The 19,951-nt window shown below is 43.3% G+C and overlaps 1 protein-coding gene across 3 annotated transcripts in view; it reads right to left on the reverse strand.

Annotated features, from left to right (window-relative positions):
• LOC124595771 (Ig-like and fibronectin type-III domain-containing protein 1) overlaps positions 1-19,951 on the reverse strand; it is a 1,092,366-nt gene that overhangs the window by 704,885 nt on the left and 367,530 nt on the right. The gene's annotated exons all lie outside the window — the stretch shown is intronic.

Raw genomic sequence — 19,951 nt, forward strand, 5'->3', positions numbered from 1 at the left:
GATGACCGGACGCGGGACTGAATCGTCGTTCTCCCGAATGCCAGTGTGTTAACCACTGCGTCCCCTTGCTCGGTGTGCACTAGGACTGCAGACATGTATCAACAAAGAAACGAAAAGTTAATAACGTTAATTTATTTTTTCAAGGTGACGATTGAAACCTTGTGAATACCCCTCGTACGAGAAGGAGCAATGTTTCTGGATATAGAAAAAGCATTCGATCGCGTCTGCCACTATGGTCTAATCTACAGACTAGATCAGGTAGGGTGCCCAGTTCACATAATCTGGGTCATTGATTCCTTCCTTACAGAACGTCAGTTCTTCGTAAGGAACGGAGACAAGTCCAGCTACACATGACGGATTGCGGCGGAAGTCCCGCAACGTTCGGTTTTAGGTCCTGTCCTTTATACCATATAAAGGCAGGCAGGCGAAGAGATTGCTCTCTATGCAGTTGACACCGCCATATACAGAAGCAGTCGCAGCCTACTCCTTACACATCGCCTCCGCAAATAACATCTCGATACGATTACGCAGTGGTGCAACCGCTGGAAACTAAAGATCAATCTTATCAAGTGCCAGGCTGTCTGTCTCACCCCCAAAATCAAGCTCACTGGTCGTAGACTCACCATTGGTGGTAAAGAGCTAACTTGGAGAAATTCAGTTAAATGTTCAAATGTGTGTGAAATCTTATGGGACTTAACTGCTAAGGTCATCAGTCCCTAAGCTTACACACTACTTAACATAAATTATCCTAAGGACAAACACACGCACCCATGCCCGAAGGGGACTCGAACCTCCGCCGGGACCAGCCGAAATTCAGCTAAATACCTGGGCCCCGAAATAGATCGACGCCTAACATGGAACAGGCACCTCACCACCTCAGCAAACAAAGACTGCGCCTATTTCTGCTGAAAGGCGACAGAATAACCACTCAGTGCAAACTCCTCCTCTGTCGATGGCTCATACTTCCCGTCATCTTGTATGGCTCGGAAGTATGGTCTATGGCGTCAGGCACACCATTATCCCGACTGCAACGTCTCCAGAACAAAGTTTTCTGTGTCATCTCAAGCGCACACAGATAAGAGACGTTCTACGCCAACCCACCATTTACACACTTATTCAAGACAAATCCACAAAATTTTACGAAAACAACACAAACTTTGCCCCACTTGCTCATTCATAATTTAGGGAACGAGCCACCAGATGCTTCTCACAACCGGTAAAAATAAACCCTTACACGCCTCTTTAGGGACCAATAACATACATAAAACACCAAACACAAGCTTACACACAGAAAACACGCACACAACCCCAATCCCTCAACTTCACGTAAACCCCTAGCGCATTCTGAAGTCAGACGGGCACAGCCCAGTGGTACTTCATACACAACCAAAACAAGCATAGCATCGTCGTCGTACGAGAAGACACCTCGATCAGTGAGAAACTATTAAGAATCTGAGTTAGCGCAACACTGATAAGAACAACTGAAAATACTAGGGCAGAGCACACGGTCTGCTGTGTGTGTGTGTGTGTGTGTGTGTGTGTGTGTGTGTGTGTGTGTGTGTGTGTGTGTGGGTGGGTGGGTGGACATGAAACACAACTACATATAAATGGAATAAGGACATTTCCCTATACAGCCATCCGTGAATATGTTGATAAAAACTTGACGCCCATTCAATGGCGGCAGTTACTAACGCACCTAGGTTAGCTTTGTTCTTATTCATGGCGTTGCTGCTACAGCTTGCGCTGTTGCTTCCCTTTCCCTTCTCTTTTCTTCAACGTAATTATTCCCATACGCTCGCCGTCCAGCGTAACGGAGGGTAATGCTGTAGGCGACAGTATCGCGTCGGCATATATACCTGTATCACGCGACCATCAAATATAATTTTACGCCCCGATTAAATGCAAATTCCTACTCACACCTTCACGTCGTTAACGGCAAAGTCAAAAGGAACACCGTTTTACGATAACGTACCTAATTTGTCGGAAGCGAAACGACAAAATTACGAAGAAATGGTCGGCGACCGTGTCAAAGGGGTTAACTGAATTTGGTCCTCGTAGCTCCGTCCAGTCGGCAGGCGGATGGAAATTACAAGCGCTTAAACGGCGAAGCGGAAAAGTGTCTGAGAGAAGGGGTTCTGAGGGGGGGGGGGGGGGGGGGGGGTTGTTACGGGACCGAAAAAGGATGGAGTAATGACGCTTTCTCCACGACTAACGCCTTCCGCCTCACCTTGCTGGCTGGTGCTACTTTGCAAAGAGAAGCTAGCGTTGCGTTTATGTTCCAGTCACACTTTCGTATTTTTCTCCTCCTCCACTAATACAGACTGGGGACGAGAAGTCGTTTAGCTTTTTGCGGTACGTAAAAGAAGTCCAGTTTGTTATTTTTAAGGCAGTTGCACGCCAACCAACAGAATTTCTTTAAAAGACTGCATCATAGATTAATTCCTCAAGAGTCACACACAGCACAAACACACCGTATGTGTTACAGTTGCACAGAGTCAGTGTCTAGGTTTATCGACCTCGTCATGGGGAACAACTTTTGTTAGAGCCAAAATGTTCATTGACGCTTGCTAACCACGCTGCGCGTCTCTTTATTGAATTCACCAGCCCTGACAAGACGAGATTTCACCGAACTAGCAGCATGAACTAACCATGTGTTCTGCATCTGTACGCTTCCTAATGGCAAAATGATTTTGAACAAGCAAAACCAGTAAGAATGAATCTCTCTAACAAGGAACCACTGAATGCGAGGTCGAGAGTTCAGGCATTAGTAAGGCCCTTTGAAAGTTTTGTGTTAACAGTTACAACAGGAAAAATATTAGCTGCTGATGACTCACCGTGCGCATCAGGAGGTCGACAGAAAATGAGTTCAGGGAGGTGCAGAGATCAGCCTTCTATGGGTCCTACGTACTACACTTCACAAAATGGACATCGTCGACATTTAGGAAATGTTCATATCAAACCGTTAACTTGCACCATGAACACTGAATGAAAAAATGGCGCACCATAGTGACCACAAAAGCTCGCACCATCAAGATCGACGGCGAACTCCTCGGGTGTTACAAACCATGCAGGACGTCCAGCTAGGTATCCACTCTTAAAGAATGCATATGGACTCATATTGGTCTAAGGGGACTATGAGAACTGATGGAATGTGATGGCATGCAAGAAAATGTGGAACAGTCTGTCGTGGAGCTTGTCGTGAAACTGACTATCCTTTAAGGGTGGCTGCAGATAGTCAGGTAACATTTTTTAAAGGCACGGAAGAGACACGTAGAGGCTGCATTTGACGAGTGGTTACAGCTTGTTGTTGTTGTTGTTGTTGTGGTCTTCAGTCCTGAGACTGGTTTGATGCTCTCCATGCTACTCTATCCTGTGCAAGCTTCTTCATATCCCAGTACCTACTGCAACCTACATCCTTCTGAATCTGTTTAGTGTATTCATCTCTTGGTCTCTCTCTACGATTTTTACCCTCCACGCTGCCCTCCAATGCTAAATTGGTGATCCCTTGACGCCTCAGATCATGTCCTACCAACCGATCCCTTCTTCTAGTCAATTTGTGCCACAAACTCCTCTTCTCCCCCAATTCTATTGAATATTTCCTCATTAGTTATGTGATCTACCCATCCAATCTTCAGCATTCTTCTGTAGCACCACATTTCGAAAGCTTCTATTCTCTTCTTGTCCAAACTATTTGTCGTCCATATTTCACTTCCATACATGGCTACACTCCATACAAATACTTGCAGAAACGACTTCCTGACACTTAAATCTATACTCGATGTTAACAAATTTCTCTTCTTCAGAAACGCTTTCCTTGACATTGCCAGTCTACATTTTATATCCTCTCTACTTCGACCATCATCAGTTATTTTTCTCCCCAAATAGCAAAACTCCTTTGGTACTTTAAGTGTCTCATTTCCTAATCTAATTCCCTCAGCATCACCCGACTTAATTCGACTACATTCCATTATCCTCTTTTTGCTTTTGTTGATGTTCATCTTATATCCTCCTTTCAAGACACAGCTTAATGAATTACAATGTCGCACACTTTTCAAGAGGGATAGTTTGCTCTAAAGCAGTATGATTTTTAAACGCGGACCAAGAATAAAGCAAAAGCAAGTCGTTTGGACCTGCTATTGGCCAAAAGCATTGGTCATAGCACAGTTGTCGTTCTCTTGAGCCCATTTTCCCACTCTTGCTTGCTGTGACGTAAATATTCCCTACCGACCTTGCAAGATCACGCACACGACAAAGAATCGTATGGGGCAGAGCTTCTCCACAGTATGTGATTTTCCAGCCAGTTTACCATCCAGATTAATAGCCGACATAAGTGTATACGAACGCGTTAAGGCATTGATGTTAGGTGACCTTAATACAACAGGGTTTCTTTCACATGCATTTCCTCTTCAAAGCCCGATTGGTCGGAGTTGAAAACAAATTCTTTACTGAACGATGGGATAAGTTTATTTACCCCATCTACAAATTTTCGGGCCGATTACGCAGCGGTCTACCAGTTTCACCCTTTGTCTGAAATTTCGTTGTCTCATGTCTTCCGATTCTGCATCACCGAAGTTATGCAACCATCCACTGCTTTCCTAGAAATCACTGTAATCTTAAAGTTTTGAACACGGCTGCATGGTCAGCGACCGTTTACAAAATAAAATTAAAGCAATAACAGCCCTCGGTCGCAAAAAACAAGTCCTTTGATCTAGGTTTCGGCACAACAATGAGTGCTTACATCAGAAGTAAAACACTCAAACTGGTATGTCGTGTATAAAAATAAATATCAAGCGATAATGCTTTAGTCAGAAAATTTTTGAAATAGAATACATGGACGGCAAGCCATTATGGGCTGCTCACGCGTGTCGAGCTACGGTAGCATCTGTTTGAGTGTTTTACTTCTGATGAAAAGCACTCATAGTAGTGCCGAAACCTAGGTCAGAAGACTTCTATTTTGCATCCGAGGTCTGTTATTGCTTTTAATTTTATTTTCACTGTAATCTAGGTCGCGCGAAATTTGATGTGCATGACGTAGTAGGTCACTATTACTCACATCTGTAAGCTGTATGTAGCATCCTTTAAACGAGCAAACACCAGCATTTGTGAGAAGTGCGCCTTTTCCTTCCTTCTCATGCACTACACGATTATTTTGCCCGCGGACTTATTCGAAATCTGTTCATAATTGTTTCTTTTTTTTCTGTGCTCTTCCATGTATGTAATTATGTTTAGTACCAGCTCCTTGGACAACTATTGTCTTTTATTAGGTTCACCAGAGACGGTATTTGCGCCTCCTTGTTCGACAAGGATGATTAACTACGTGGCTTGGCACCTGTTTCGATATCACTTTCACATGTTAAGCACGTATCGTCATCATTGTACTCCTCATCTGCATTGTCAGCATTGTCGAGCGTATACGACTCCACACATTCCACTGACTCATCTTGCAGAAACGCTAATATTTCATCTGACATTTCTTACTCACTCTGTGAAATGCCTTGGATACCTATCTGACGAAGTGCCAACTTCGGCAACTGTTGTTGTAGACACAATGCAATGTTTGCTTTGTTCATCGTTGCCATTACTCTGCTTTGTATCAACACCACTAGTACTGTAGCTCTGTTGTGAGTTACTCGTCGACTAAACAGTTCAACTACGCTCCGTTGCCTCATGCTGCACACCATTGGATGTCTCCAATCCCGCCCCCTGTTGCCATTAGCAACCAGTATTGTGGTTGCATGGTGGACAATATGTGGGGCGTTGAGTGCCGTATAAATCACTGACCTTTTGCGACCTCGCACTCAATATGTTCCTTGTGAGAGGAGAAAGGGGTTTCAGAAGTTCATCATGAACTCGGTCTACCATAATTTACGAAGAGGAGATGACTAGATTGTAGACGTCATATATTGCAAACTACGCTGCAGGTTTTCTACGCCCTTCTGCCTCACAGTGTCGTAACTAGTACTAAAAAATACTTAACGTCGCCGGGAAGCATCAACGAACAATTTGTGCCTGACAACGGTTGTTCCCAAAGGGTGATCTATCAACCGAAGATGTTTTATGTCAATACTTTTGAAACATCCTGTATAAGGGGTTCCTACAGAAAATGTAATTTCTCAGTAGTTCAGAAATCTTTCAGATATTGTGTACTGTGCACTACATACTGAATGCACAATCGAATCGGAATTTCTGAGTCAGGATTGCGTATTGACAGTGGCCTGTCTTCTTCCGTCGAACGGAACTTATTCAAGAGGAAAATTTAATTTAATGAGGACGATTTTTACAACGCCTCCAAAGGCTCCGTTAAGCTTTTGGAAAAAGACTGCTTACAGTTGCTTTGAGAATTTCGTCGTGGCTCTGCTTCCGGCAGCGACGAATTTCATCAAGGTCGACAAAAATCGGTTATTGTTACAGAAAATATCGATGAGTCCGCAACACGATCGAAGTCAGTGAGAGAGACTTCCTTAGATACATACAGTAGAAGACTGTAGTCCTTAAAACGGACCTTTAGCTTTCCAAATAATCTGTTCCTTTTTGGAGGATCTGTTGACCGAAGATGAAAAGCGTCATCGTGTCACCTGGTTGCAGAAAATGTTAGAAAATTCGACCGAGGGAATGCAAACTCCGAATACAACTTAGTAACAATAGACGACACTTGGATATAGTATTCGAGCCTAAAAACTAAGCAGCATTTAAATGAAATGTTTGTGTGTTCCAAGATGAGCGGACACCAATAAATGCGGTTAGCTTTCAAAAGATTTCAAAGAAAATGGTCGCTTGTTTCTCCTACTGCTCTGGATATGTCGCAACTATTGCCACAGAAGAACGAAGAACAGTTAATGCTGAACTATAAAAAAATTTGTTTGCCAGCAACATCAATGACGAAAAGGTTGCATATTCTGTACTACAACAATGCCAACTTACCACATTTCGTCAACTAATTGACTATTTAATGGATAAATACGACGTATTGTCTTTTTGTCACCCCCCCTTTTTTTTAAGTCATCAGCCTTCTGTCTGGTTTGATGCGGACCACCACAAGTTCCTCTTGGAGTAGCACTTTCAACCTCCGTCCTTCATTATCTGCTAGATGCATTTCAATATCTGTTTTCCTCTACATGTTTTACCGTCTACGGCACCCCCTAGTACCATGGAAGTTATTCCGTGGTGTCTTAACAGATGTCCTAACATCATGTCCCTTCTTCTTTCCTGCCGGCCGGGGTGGCCGAGCGGTTCTAGGCGCTACAGTCTGGAACCGCGCGACCGCTACGGTCGCAGGTTCTAATCCTGCCTCGGGCATGGATGTGTGTGATGTCCTTAGGTTAGTTAGGTTTAAGTAGTTCTAAGTTCTAGGGGACTGATGACCTCAGATTTTAAGTCCCATAGTGCTCAGAGCCATTTGAACCATTTTTTCTTTCCGTGTATTCCTTTCCGCGCCGATTCTACGAAGAACCTCCTCATTCCTTAACAGGTTACCTAATTTTCAACATTCATCTGTAGCGCCACATCGCAAAGACTTCGATTGTCTTTTGGTTTTCCCACATTCCATGTTTCACTACCGTTTAATGTTGTACTCCAGACCTACATTTTCAGAAATTTCTTCCCGAAAATAATAGTAGTAGACTTCCCTTGGCCAGGATTGCCCTTTTTGCCACTGCAAGTCTGCTTTTTATGTCCTCCTTGTTTCGTCCGTCATGGGTTATTTTGTTGCCTAGGTAGCAGAATTCCTCGACTTCACCTACTTCACGTCCACCAACCCTGATGGTAAATTTCACGCTGTTCTCATTTCTGCTACTTCTCATTATTTTAGTCTTTCTTCGATTTCATCTCACTCCGTATACTGTACCAATTAGACTGTTCATTCCATTCAGCAGATCACGTAATTCTTCTTCACTTTCGCCGAGGGTAGCAACGTCATCAATAAATCTTATCATTGATAGCCTTCCACATTGATAGCCTTGAACCTTTCTTATATTTCCGCCATTGCTTCTTCGTTTCATTCGTTGAAAACTATGGCCGAATCAGTACATTGCTGTCTTACACCCTTCTTTAATTCTAGCACTTCGTTCTTGGTCTTCACTCTTATTGTTCCCTTTCGGATCGTGAACGTATCATGTATTACCCATCGTAACTTTCTACGTATTCTCAGGAAGTTGATGAACTCCTTCAAAACCACGTTTCTGAAAGGCAGCAGTTGAACATCAAAAATGACCCAGTAGTTTTATCACTCTTATTTACAATTCTTATATACAAACGTTAGCATACTATGTAACAAAATAGTTCTCATATGGAATGCAATGAGTCGACTTCAAGTAGACAATACATCTCTCTCATTATATTCTGAGCGTAAAGCTACTTGTTGCTCTCTGCTCTGAATATTTAGAATTTTTCTCATGCAGTGACCGTAAGCAAGGAAAGGAAACCCGCTATTTTACTTCAGTTTAGTTAGTTACGTTTCTGTAGATCATATTCACGTCTGACACTGCAATGTTTAATAGATTAATTAGATAAAATCTACATTATTTAAGAAAATTATGTGGCTGCTGATAATATAGAGTTGCCATCCAAAAATAACAAATGCTGCAGAAACAGGTCTGACAAACAATACGTCTATAAGAGTCCTAGCTCTCACACGTAGACCACATTCGATACGGTAATTTGTAACATCTAATTCTAAAGAAATTACACGTAACGTCATTAAAGGAAGATTCGCCAACATAGTGTCACTGGCAGACGAAGATGATGGTTATTCTGTTAAATACTTAACTCTAAAAAACGCCAACAATAACAGCAACTGCGCTGTTTTTTCCCCAGTTTTATAATACATGTTGGTAGTAATTTGTTAACACAGGCACTCACATGGAGCGAGGGATACGAGAGATACACAGATTTTTTTTTTTTCAATTGAAATCTATGCTATATGCGAATTGAGAACGTGCCATGAAAAGCAGCGATTCTCCAAAGAGATTTGGGGCTGTTCACAGTGATTCATCGGAAGATATTCCCATTTTTTGCCCTGCCCCGCTCTGCACCGTGAAAGCCAACCTACAGGTCGCGGCAGATGTTTTTCTTCTCCACTCGCTATATTAAGAGAACGCGCCACAGTCAATATCACATCCGTGCCGTTTTCAATTTATCTGAAACGTATAGATCGGAGCCTTTTGAATGCAACTTGCAAAATATACGCTTGCACAAAAAAATTTCGTGTGTCGAAATTTAAATGCGTACAGCTCACGGACTGAAATGGAAGCCAGTGAATAAATCAATGTTCCACATGAACTAATTTCGAAACGAACTTCGGTCTGATGAATAGCGGTCGTTCCGTTTCCGGATCGGCCGATATCTCTTGGCGGAGTACATGGGAGTATATTATTTAACAGATCCGGTTTTGATACAGATCGAGAATTTCTATTCGCTGCAAAGAAATGGAGTTGTCGCTTTTGACGCGCCTCCACCTGTTCCTGATCGTAAGCTGAGTTATTCACATTGGAGAGCATCTCTACATGAAAATGCAGTACTGATGAAGTGATTACGTCACACTCACGTACGAGCGAAGCACAAAAAATCTGTAGAACGCAAAACAGCCTTTGACTTTTTTATTTTATAACCGGTTTTTTTATGTCAACATCATATGTGTGTATATTCCTAAGATTAGTATGCAAAACATAAACTCGAAGACAAGTTAGGTACCCTCACGACATGCAAACACAAATAAAACTGTGATAAACAAAAATGACCTATAGCGTAAGGGCAAGTGACTTTCAGCAGAGACGGTTCGTATGTTGAAGGTAAACACACAAAACAAAACATTTTTCGATCGTGGGCTGTTTCGTATTCTACAATTTTGAAACCAAAACAAATAAATAAATCATTTAGGGCACCACGGATTTACAGTGGGTCATTAAGATAGAAAGATATCATCATAAGGTATCATCTACTTCAGTACAGATATCATCTGTCGTTTACACTTTCCCTTTCTACAAAAGGGTACTGCTCATTTTTTACGCGTGAGATCTTCACGTAATGATAAGTGTTTTATGATTTAGATTCAAATGGTTCAAATGGCTCTGAGCATTACGGGACTTAACATCTGAGGTCATCAGTCCCCTAGAACTTAGAACTACTTAAACCTAACTAAACTAAGGACATTACACACATCCATGCCCGAGACAGGATTCGAACCTGCGACCGTAGCGGTCGCGCGGTTCCAGACTGAAGCGCCTAGAATGGCTCAGCCACAGCGGCCGGCTATGATTTAGATTGTAGATGATGACATACGTCTCCGTTTAAAAATTTTCCTCTTTTTTACGTCCATAAAAAGTTGAAAAATAGGAAACGGATCTCCAATGGTCGAATTTTATTTATTTTTCTAGCGAGGGAAGATTGTGTTTCAGCAGCATACGTGCTTATGGGCATAACAATACAGCATAGTAATGTAAAATTTCAGCGTCATTATTTTCTTTACTTCAGTAATGTGGATTTCACCACGACATGTCACGGGGGGCACACCCGCTAATATAAAAGAGTACGATACAGCAGTGACTAACTTATTCCGGATTAGGACGCAAGGTTCCTCTGACCATGCATGCATGTCCGAAGCATTAGGCACTGCGGCGATTATAATCGTTATGAAATACATGAAATGTATTCATAGTTGCGAATATGGACAACCATCGGCTGTATAATGGAGTGACAACAATGAATATTTGTGCCGGACCGGGACTCGAAATCGAATTTCCGGCTATTCGCGCCTTACCATTTCGCTACCCGAGCAAACCTCTATACGTCGTCAACCATGTGTCTACACGCATGCATGTCCAAAGGAACCTTGCATCGTAATTCGAAAAAATACAGGCACTGCAATATCGTATTTATTCACCGACACCGGGCAAGTGACTTTCAAGTAAAATATCTCCTCTGCCCGGAAACATACATAATGAATGTACGAGTACAGGTTGTAGACACACGGTTGACGACATATAGAAGTTTTAGTGTGGCCGGGAGTCGTGTTTGGGTATGGTGAGGCGACGGCTGGTGAGAAAGGGGAAACTTGGGTTCGAGTCCCGGTCCGGCACAAATTTTTATTGTCATCATTCCATTCTACAGCTGATGGTTGTCCATATACGCAACTGTGAATAGATTTAAAGTATAAAAGGAAGGGACAATACTGTGTTGTCAACAGAAGAGCAGTAACAGCAGAGTGAGTTGGTTGGAAGACCAGTGCTGGATTGGTCATCGGATGTCACCTGAGTAACAGGGGCATTTCAACCATTCTAAAGCTACCCAAGTCGATTTTTGGTGGTGTGATTCTCACGTATCGATAGACCACTGCGGAGGGTGGCTGTAAAAAACCACATGAAATCACCAGAAGGAATCAGTCGTGAGTTTCAAAGTCCTGCCGGCAGTCCAGATGGCAGAATGAGTGTGCATAGGGAGTTAAGAACGATGAGGTACAACGGTGGAGCAGTTCCTCATAAGCCACACACTATTGTAGTCAACGCTAAAGGCGCTTGAGGTGGTGTAAGGAGGGGTGTCACTGGACAGTGCATGACTGGAAACAAGTGATTTTGAATGATAAAATGTCAGTTATACCCTGCGGCAATCCGATGGTAGGGTGCAGACAGCCGCAAAACGCGTGTAAATTCTGCACTGTTTCGCTCTTTCCACATTCCAGATGAATGCATAAGCTCGTTGCAAAGGAAAGTGAAGGTACATGGTTGGTAAAAGTGTACTGTTACTTAACACCACATCGTGCAGGTACGTCTGAGCAGGTTGGAGGTCACGGCCGCTCTCTCCTACTTCCGCCCTCATACGGCCGTCTCATTTTGTCGAAGGCCAGGTAGAAATTCTCATCTGCAGCGACAGTCGTTGCTGTACACTTGTGAGGTAGCCTTGCACCATCACAGAAAGTAGGGTTTGAATTTGGCTAATGCCTGGAGAACGTTACCTACCATCACGTCTAACGCCAGCAGTGAAGTACCGAGAAGGTAGTGTTCCAGCATGGGAGTGTTTTTGTGGCAAGGGTGTTGTCCCCTTATTCCACTTGAGAAAATGCTAGATGCGGAAGGATATGAAATGATATTGCAGCACTGTGTACTGCGTGCAGTAGCGGAGCAGTTCGATGACGACGGCTGCATCAGCATGAGAATCCAGTCATAAAACAGTAACTGTGATGCAATAGCTTGGGGACAATAACGTTCCCGAAATTGGATGGTCCGCTCAGAGTCCCGATATGAACCCACTGGATGAGTTAGAACTTTGCTCCAGACCCATCGAGCAACATCAGTACATCCTCTAGTTTCGGCTGTTGAGGAAGAATGGGCAGAAATTCAGACACCTCACTGAAAGTGCTCCCAGTAGAGGTCAGGCCGTCATGAATAGTATTGGGTGTTTGGATACAATTAACCTTAATGTGAAAGTTGTTTTTTCTCTGCGTCTAACAGTTTTCTGGAAAACACCTCACATCATTTACTGCCAGATGTTTTCAGCACCATTAAATGGACTACGCCTGTCAGTATAGACTAACTGTTTTACATCCACCGCGTCCACACTGCAACACCCGTATTGCTGCCCAGGGGAAAATAAACATTAATGGCTTGATCTTGCCACAACTACTTGTCGCTACCACCGAATCTAAAAACATACTATTACTAATAGCTATAATTGTTAGCTACAAATGAAGTAAACCCCAGCTGTAATGTTGTTCGCTAAATTTCCCTAAGTGACCAATGAAAATATATATGCTTACACCAGCAAGACCCTGTAAAATCACTGGACAGAGTAAGAGGAGGACGGCACAGAGAGAGAGAGCAGGAAAGTCACAGAGTGAGACAGAGATGGGTTGTGACAATGTGAATCTTTGTAAATAACTGTGGCCACCGACCAAGAGCATGCCGCTGAGAGACTAACCGTTTCTCCACACACACACACACACACACACACACACACTCACACACACACACAGACAAAGGGCTACGTGGGGGATCTGTGACTGGAGGCAGAGTACTCCATACTGAGACGGGGACGTGGTTCGTTGGTAACAGCTGGATAGGCTACATTGCGGTGCATAGATTAGGGACGCATCCGTCTGAACGATAAACATTAGATATGGTGATCGACTACATTGTAAACGGTACAATAACCTTGGAATCTTCAAGAGCTATTGTGAAGATTTAAAGCAGGGGTAAAGATGTTATGTCACATCTGCAGGAAGTGCTCGAGAACATAACTGAATTGCATTACAGACGTGTCTCCGTACAAGTGTGACCTATCCGCCAAAGAATTAGTGTGCTCTGTGTAATAATAAATAAAAGTGGTGGTAAGACGAGCAGTTCTGAACTTTGCTCTTTGTACACTAACATACCGCGGTAGAGCTAAGACTAGCAAGAGACGATACTAGAGCTGTCGGGTTTCCATGTTAGAGCTCATTTTATTACTTCTCTTCAAATCACACTAATCATGGAGTGGAAACACACAGCAACAGAACGTACCAGCGTGACTTCAAACACTTTGTTACAGGAAATGTTCAAAATGTCCTCCGTTAGCGAGGATACATGCATCCACCCTCCGTCGCATGGAATCCCTGATGCGCTGAATGATGCCCTGGAGAATGGCGCAATGTATCACAGCCGTCCACAATAAGAGCACAAAGGGTCTCTACATTTGGTACTGAAGTTGCGTAGACAAGAGCTTTCAAATGCCTCTATAAATGAAAGTCAAGAGGGTTGAGGTCAGGAGAGCGAGGAGGCCATGGAATTGGTCCGCCTCTACCACTCCATCGGTCACCGAATCTGTTGTTGCGAAGTGTACGAACACTTCGACTGAAATATGCAGGAGCTCCATCGTGCATGAACCACATGTTGTGTCGTACTTGCAAAGGCACATGTTCTAGCAGCACAGGTGGAGTATCCCGTATGAAATCATGATAACGTGCTCCATTGAGCGTAGGTGGAAGAACATGGGGCCCAATCAAGACATCACCAACAATGCCTGCCCAAACGTTCACAGAAAATCGGTGTTGATGATGTTATTGCACAATTGCGTGCGTATTCTCGTCAGCCCACACATGTTGATTGTGAAAATTTGCAATTTGATCACGTTGGAATGAAGCCTCATCCCTAAAGAGAACATTTGTACTGAAATGAGGATTGACACATTTTTGGATGAACCATTCGCAGAAGTGTACCCGTGGAGGCTAAACAGCTGCTGATAGTGCCTGCACACGCTGTACATGGTACGGAAACAACTGGTTCTCCCGTAGCACTCTCCATACAGTGACATGGTCAACGTTACCTTGTACAGCAGCAACTTCTCTGACGCTGACATTAGGGTTATCGTCAACTGCACGAAGAATTGCCTCGTCCATTGCAGGTGTCCTCATCGTTCTAGGTCTTCCCCAGTCGCGAGTCATAGGCTGGAATGTTCCGTGCTCCCTAAGACACCGATCAATTGCTTCGAACGTCTTCCTGTCGGGACACCTTCGTTCTGGAAATCTGTTCAAAAATGGTTCAAATGGCTCTGAGCACTATGGGACTCAACTGCTGAGGTCATTAGTCCCCTAGAACTTAGAACTAGTTAAACCTAACTAACCTAAGGACATCACAAACAACCATGCCCGAGGCAGGATTCGAACCTGCGACCGTAGCGGTCTTGCGGTTCCAGACTGCAGCGCTTTTAACCGCACGGCCACTTCAGCCGGCTGGAAATCTGTCTCGATACAAACGTACCGCGCCACGGCTATTGCCCCGTGCTACTCCATACATCAAATGAGCATCTGCCAACTCCGCATTTGTAAACATTGCACTGACTGCAAAACCGCGTTCGTGATGAACACTAACCTGTTGATGCTACGTACTGATGTGCTTGATGCTAGTACTGTAGAGCAACGAGTCGCATGTCAGCACAAGCACCGAAGTCAACATTATCTTCCTTCAATTGGGCCAACTGGCGGTGAATCGAGGAAGTACAGTACATACTGACGAAACTAAAATGAGCTCTAACATGGAAATTAAGCGTTTCCGGACACATGGACACATGTCCACATAACATATTTTCTTTATTTGTGTGTGAGGAATGTTTCCTGAAAGTTTGGCCGTACCTTTTTGTAACACCCTATATATATATATATAGTTTAATGTAATATTTGGATTCAAGTGTCGTCACGTCGGGGAATGCCTAAGTAAATAAAATAAGAAATTAACGGCAGCTATCCTTTCTAGAACAGCATACTTTCATTACTGCTGGGTATGGTGTTATCTCTTCCAATCCTGCACCGCCCGCACCCACACCTCAGAATAACTAGTAAAGTTATAATTACCTATTACAAAAATATGGAAGCCAATTCGTCTTTAATTAGCCTAACATTGTTAATCTGTCTTACGAGACCCATGTCCTGAATTGTTTTGATGACAGTGCTCTAACGCACGCTTCATTAAACCGCGAACGCGGGTCGTGCTGTGCGTGGTAGGCGGCGCGCGGGCCTGTGACGTAACTGCGGCGATCCGCACGGACAGTCGCGTGAGGTGAGGACAGACGTCATTGACGGTTGTGTCTGTATTGGTAATTTTTCGGAGTAAATTAATACTTAGACTCGACGATTTGATACGGTTGTTTTGATATTTGCCTACGTCGTCTAGGTAGCTTATTTGTATTTAAATTTCACACTTTATCGTTTTTAGATGTATTCTGTTTTTATTTTATTTACTTTCGGTCCCAGACGCTTGGATCAAAAAAATATTACTACTTATATTAAACGTAAAGGGAGAAGACTTTTTTTAATTTTTAGAGTTGTTTTGTGTCGGAATTTTTAAATTTTTAATTTAACTTTTATTTCATGCTTTTTAAAATTTACATTTTACTAGTAGACACGGTAACCACGACAGTCTAATGGTGTAATCGGTTTTCCTGTTATCTAGTTCTGCCAAGAGGGAAAGAGTGGAACCAAGACAATTCTGATATTCTTTCCCTCGGAATTTGTGAAGGTAGTTCAAGTTTTACACATATCTGATGAACTGGCAACTGGTACAGTTATCGTTTTCGATAAGAGTGCTTAGTTTAGGAATAGGTTCGTCTGTAACACGCAAAACGGGCGAGGTTATGATCGTATGTTACCATTGTCCTTATGCGATTTACGTGTTTCTTTTTTTAGTTCACCATATATTCACTGACTACGTTTTCGTATACATTTAGCTAATTTAGATAACATAAGCAATAAGCAGTGGCGTTAATTTTCAATCGAATCGGAAGAAAGTGTGATGCCACTGCGCTCTCTTGCAATAGGCTGTATAAACTATTACCACAAAATCATTTGATTTAGTACTGAATTGTAGACGTCAAAAAGAACTACAAAAAAGTCATGATCGCCCTCTTTCTGCTATGTGGGAACTGACACGGTAGACTTCAAAAGGCTAAAATCGTCATTGTTGGTCAACCGTTATGGTCTCGCAGACAATGTTCTCGTGGATTTTTATTTAAACCTTTTTGGGCTTTTTTTTTTTTTTCTTTGGTCATCAGTTTACTGACTGGTTTGATGCGGCCCGCCACGAATACCTTTCCTGTGCTAACCTCTTCATCTCAGTGTAGCACTTGCAACCTACGTCCTCAATTATTTGCTTGACGTATTTCAATCTCTGTTTTCCTCTACAGTTTTTGCCCTCTACAGCTCCCTCTAGTACCATGGAAGTGCCTCCCTCATGTCTTAGCAGATGTCCTATCACCCTGTCCCTTCTCCTTATCAGTGTTTTCCACATATTCCTTTCCTCTCCGATTCTGCGTACAACCTCCTCATTCCTTACCTTATCAGTCCACCTAATTTTCAGCATTCGTCTATCGCACCACATCTCAAATGCTTCGACTCTCTTCTGTTCCGGTTTTCCCACAGTCCATGTTTCACTACCATACAATGCTGTACTCCAGACGTACATCCTCAGAAATTTCTTCCTCGAATTAAGGCCGGTATTTGATATTAGTAGACTTCTCTTGGCCAGAAATGCATTTTTTGCCATAGCGAGTCTGCTTTTGATGTCCTCCTTGCTCCGTCCGTCATTGGTTATTTTACTGCCTAGGTAGCAGAATTCCTTAACTTCATTGACTTCGTGACCATCAATCCTGATGTTAAGTTTCTCGCTGTTCTCGTTTCTACTACTTCTCATTACCTTCGTCTTTCTCGGATTTACTCTCAAACCATATTGTGTACTCATTAGACTGTTCATTCCGTTCAGCAGGTCATTTAATTCTTCTTCACTTTTACTCAGGATAGCAATGTCATCAGCGAATCGTATCATTGATATCCTTTCACCTTGTATTTTAATTCCACTCCTGAACCTTTCTTTTATTTCCATCGTTGCTTCCTCGGTGTACAGATTGAAGAGTAGGGGCGAAAGGCTACAGCCTTGTCTTACACCATTCTTAATACGAGCACTTCGTTCTTGATCGTCCGCTCTTATTATTCCCTCTTGGGTGTTGTACATATTGTATATGACCCGTCTCTCCCTATAGCTTACCCCTACTTTTTTAGAATCTCGAAAAGCTTGCACCATTTTATATTGTCGAACGCTTTTTCCGGGTCGACAAATCCTATGAAAGTGTCTTGATTTTTCTTTAGCCTTGCTTCCATTATTAGCCGTAACGTCAGAATCGCCTCTCTCGTCCCTTTAGTTTTCCTAAAGCCAAACTGATCGTCACCTAGCGCATTCTCAATTTTATTTTCCATTCTTCTGTATATTATTCTTGTAAGCAGCTTCGATGCGTGAGCTGTTAAGCTGATTGTGCGATAATTCTCGCTCTGCAGCTCTACAGCTAGTTTAATGTGATTGATTTTGACTACACACAACTTGAAGTGAGCGTTATTAGTTTGTCATAAAATCTGCACGAGAAATTACCAATGCTCAGTTCAAGATGTCTCGGGAATCATTTGATAAAGCAGTGTGCATGGTGAAATGTTAGTGCACTTTGTAAGGTATCAAACTAAATTCATTAAAATTTATGAGAAATAACAGTGATGGGGTAGTGCAAAGTGTCAATGTTCAGGAGTGTTGTATTTATGTTGGGCTGCTCAGTGTCTAAGTTTTTAAAATTATTTATTTGACAAGCGGTAATCATCCAGTACGTTCCACTTCTACAAACTCCGTCTCTCTTCCCAACTCAAATTTCATTTCCAACAGGATCGATCACTACCACACTTGCACTTGCATGTGACAGCATTTCTTAACAATGAGGTACCTCAACGTCGGTTCGTCCATAAAGAGCGCACGGATTTCGCTTCGTACCATTTGACTCAGAGATCGCCTTTTCTCATGGTACGTGATCTTTTTCTGGAGGTTGGTGAAAGATGCTGTCTATGTGTGTCGGCTTCCAAGACGACCTGGTGAACTGCAACGCTTGTTATGAATAGCAATGAATGCAAGAACTCCAGGCATGCTCGCTAAGGTATGGGACGAGTTTAATTATCTTCTGGATGTTTTTCAGGCGTCCGCTGCAGGACATATGAACGAAAATGGTAACTGATATAATAATAAAGGGATAGTTTCATCCTAAACTTAACTAAAAATATGGAATGTGCCCGAATAAAATTTTTTAAAGAAAATAAAAGCTTTGTAGTTCTCTTTGTTTCTTAAAACTCGCCCCAATAAGCTGCATTGCTGTGATATTGGATGAATGTTTTTGAATTACCCTGGAGGTATAAAAGTAAGTGCCGAGCAGGCATTCGTTGAGTTTCGCGAGCTCGATTCAAGCCCTTCTCATTTTCCCGGCGCCGGCCGGAGTTGCCAAGCGGTTCTAGGCGCTACAGTATGAAACCGCGCGACCGCTAATTTCGCAGGTTCGAATCCTGCCTCGGGCATGGGCGTGTGTGATGTCCTTAGGTTAGTTAGGTTTAAGTAGTTCTAAATTCTAGGGGACTGATGACCTCAGAAGTGCTCAGAGCCAACAACAACTTTCCCTGCATCATAGGAAAGTGCTTGGCTAGTACAGTGGAAGGAGCGTAATTTATAAGCTAAAATAGTACCACTGCCACCCTTAATCGCGAGGATATGGAAATAGTTTGGCCGAGTAAAGTGCTGACCGCGCGGTGCAGCATGGGAAATACCGCTGGCACGGCACTTGCCGAAGCAGCTTTCGTCGCCGCTACTTGGCGAGAACCGGAAGGCGGCCGAAGCGGGACGCGTACATAAAACTGTCTCATAGGCGTGATCTACGTCACCATTACTCCAGCCGCCCGGCGTCGAAGTCACCCGCCGAGGAGATATAGAGTCTCCCCGGGAGCGCGCGCCACTCCTTAAGGACTCGCCGGGAACTTGGACGCAGCTTAATTATTTTCGCCAGGAGATGGAAGGGCGGACGCCGGCTCGTCCCAGATGTAAATGCGCTCACCCTCCATCCCAGTCGGCGACCCCACCTTGGCTCCCGACCTCTGGGAGGCGATTTATTCTGTCCCCGGAATTACCGGAGTGTACAAGAGGGCGATCGGTTCAGCGCAGAAATGCTGCACCAGTGCACTCCGAAGGCAATCTCCATTTTTTTCCCCCGTTGGGGGGGGACTGGACGCCGCTCACGAAACGGAAGACGCGCTCGTTATCCTAATGGCGCCCTGGAGCACTCTTCAAGCGGCAAATTCCGGAAGTCGAGGGTCACCAGATTTACGATCTGAGTTGTAAAAAAGATTTTTCAGACGATTTCTCCATATCTCTCCTATGCTGTTTTCCTTAAATGTGGTGAATATCATAATGCTTTCATAAATATTAACCAGCATAGGAAATAACAACCATATCGAATAGCGTCTGATTGTCATGTATGCAATAAAATTACATCCTCTCTGTCAACGGCATCTACAAGGTGATTTAGCAGCACCTACCTACGAGTTTAATGCAAACCGCAACACCTTCAGATATCACGTGCAAATTTTCGTATTCTCTCGGCCGCTATCGACAAACTATTAGCTCTACAGAAAAAAATGGAC

This window comes from Schistocerca americana, chromosome 2 (genome assembly GCF_021461395.2).
Source record: "Schistocerca americana isolate TAMUIC-IGC-003095 chromosome 2, iqSchAmer2.1, whole genome shotgun sequence".
Classification (NCBI taxonomy): Eukaryota; Metazoa; Arthropoda; class Insecta; order Orthoptera; family Acrididae; genus Schistocerca; species Schistocerca americana.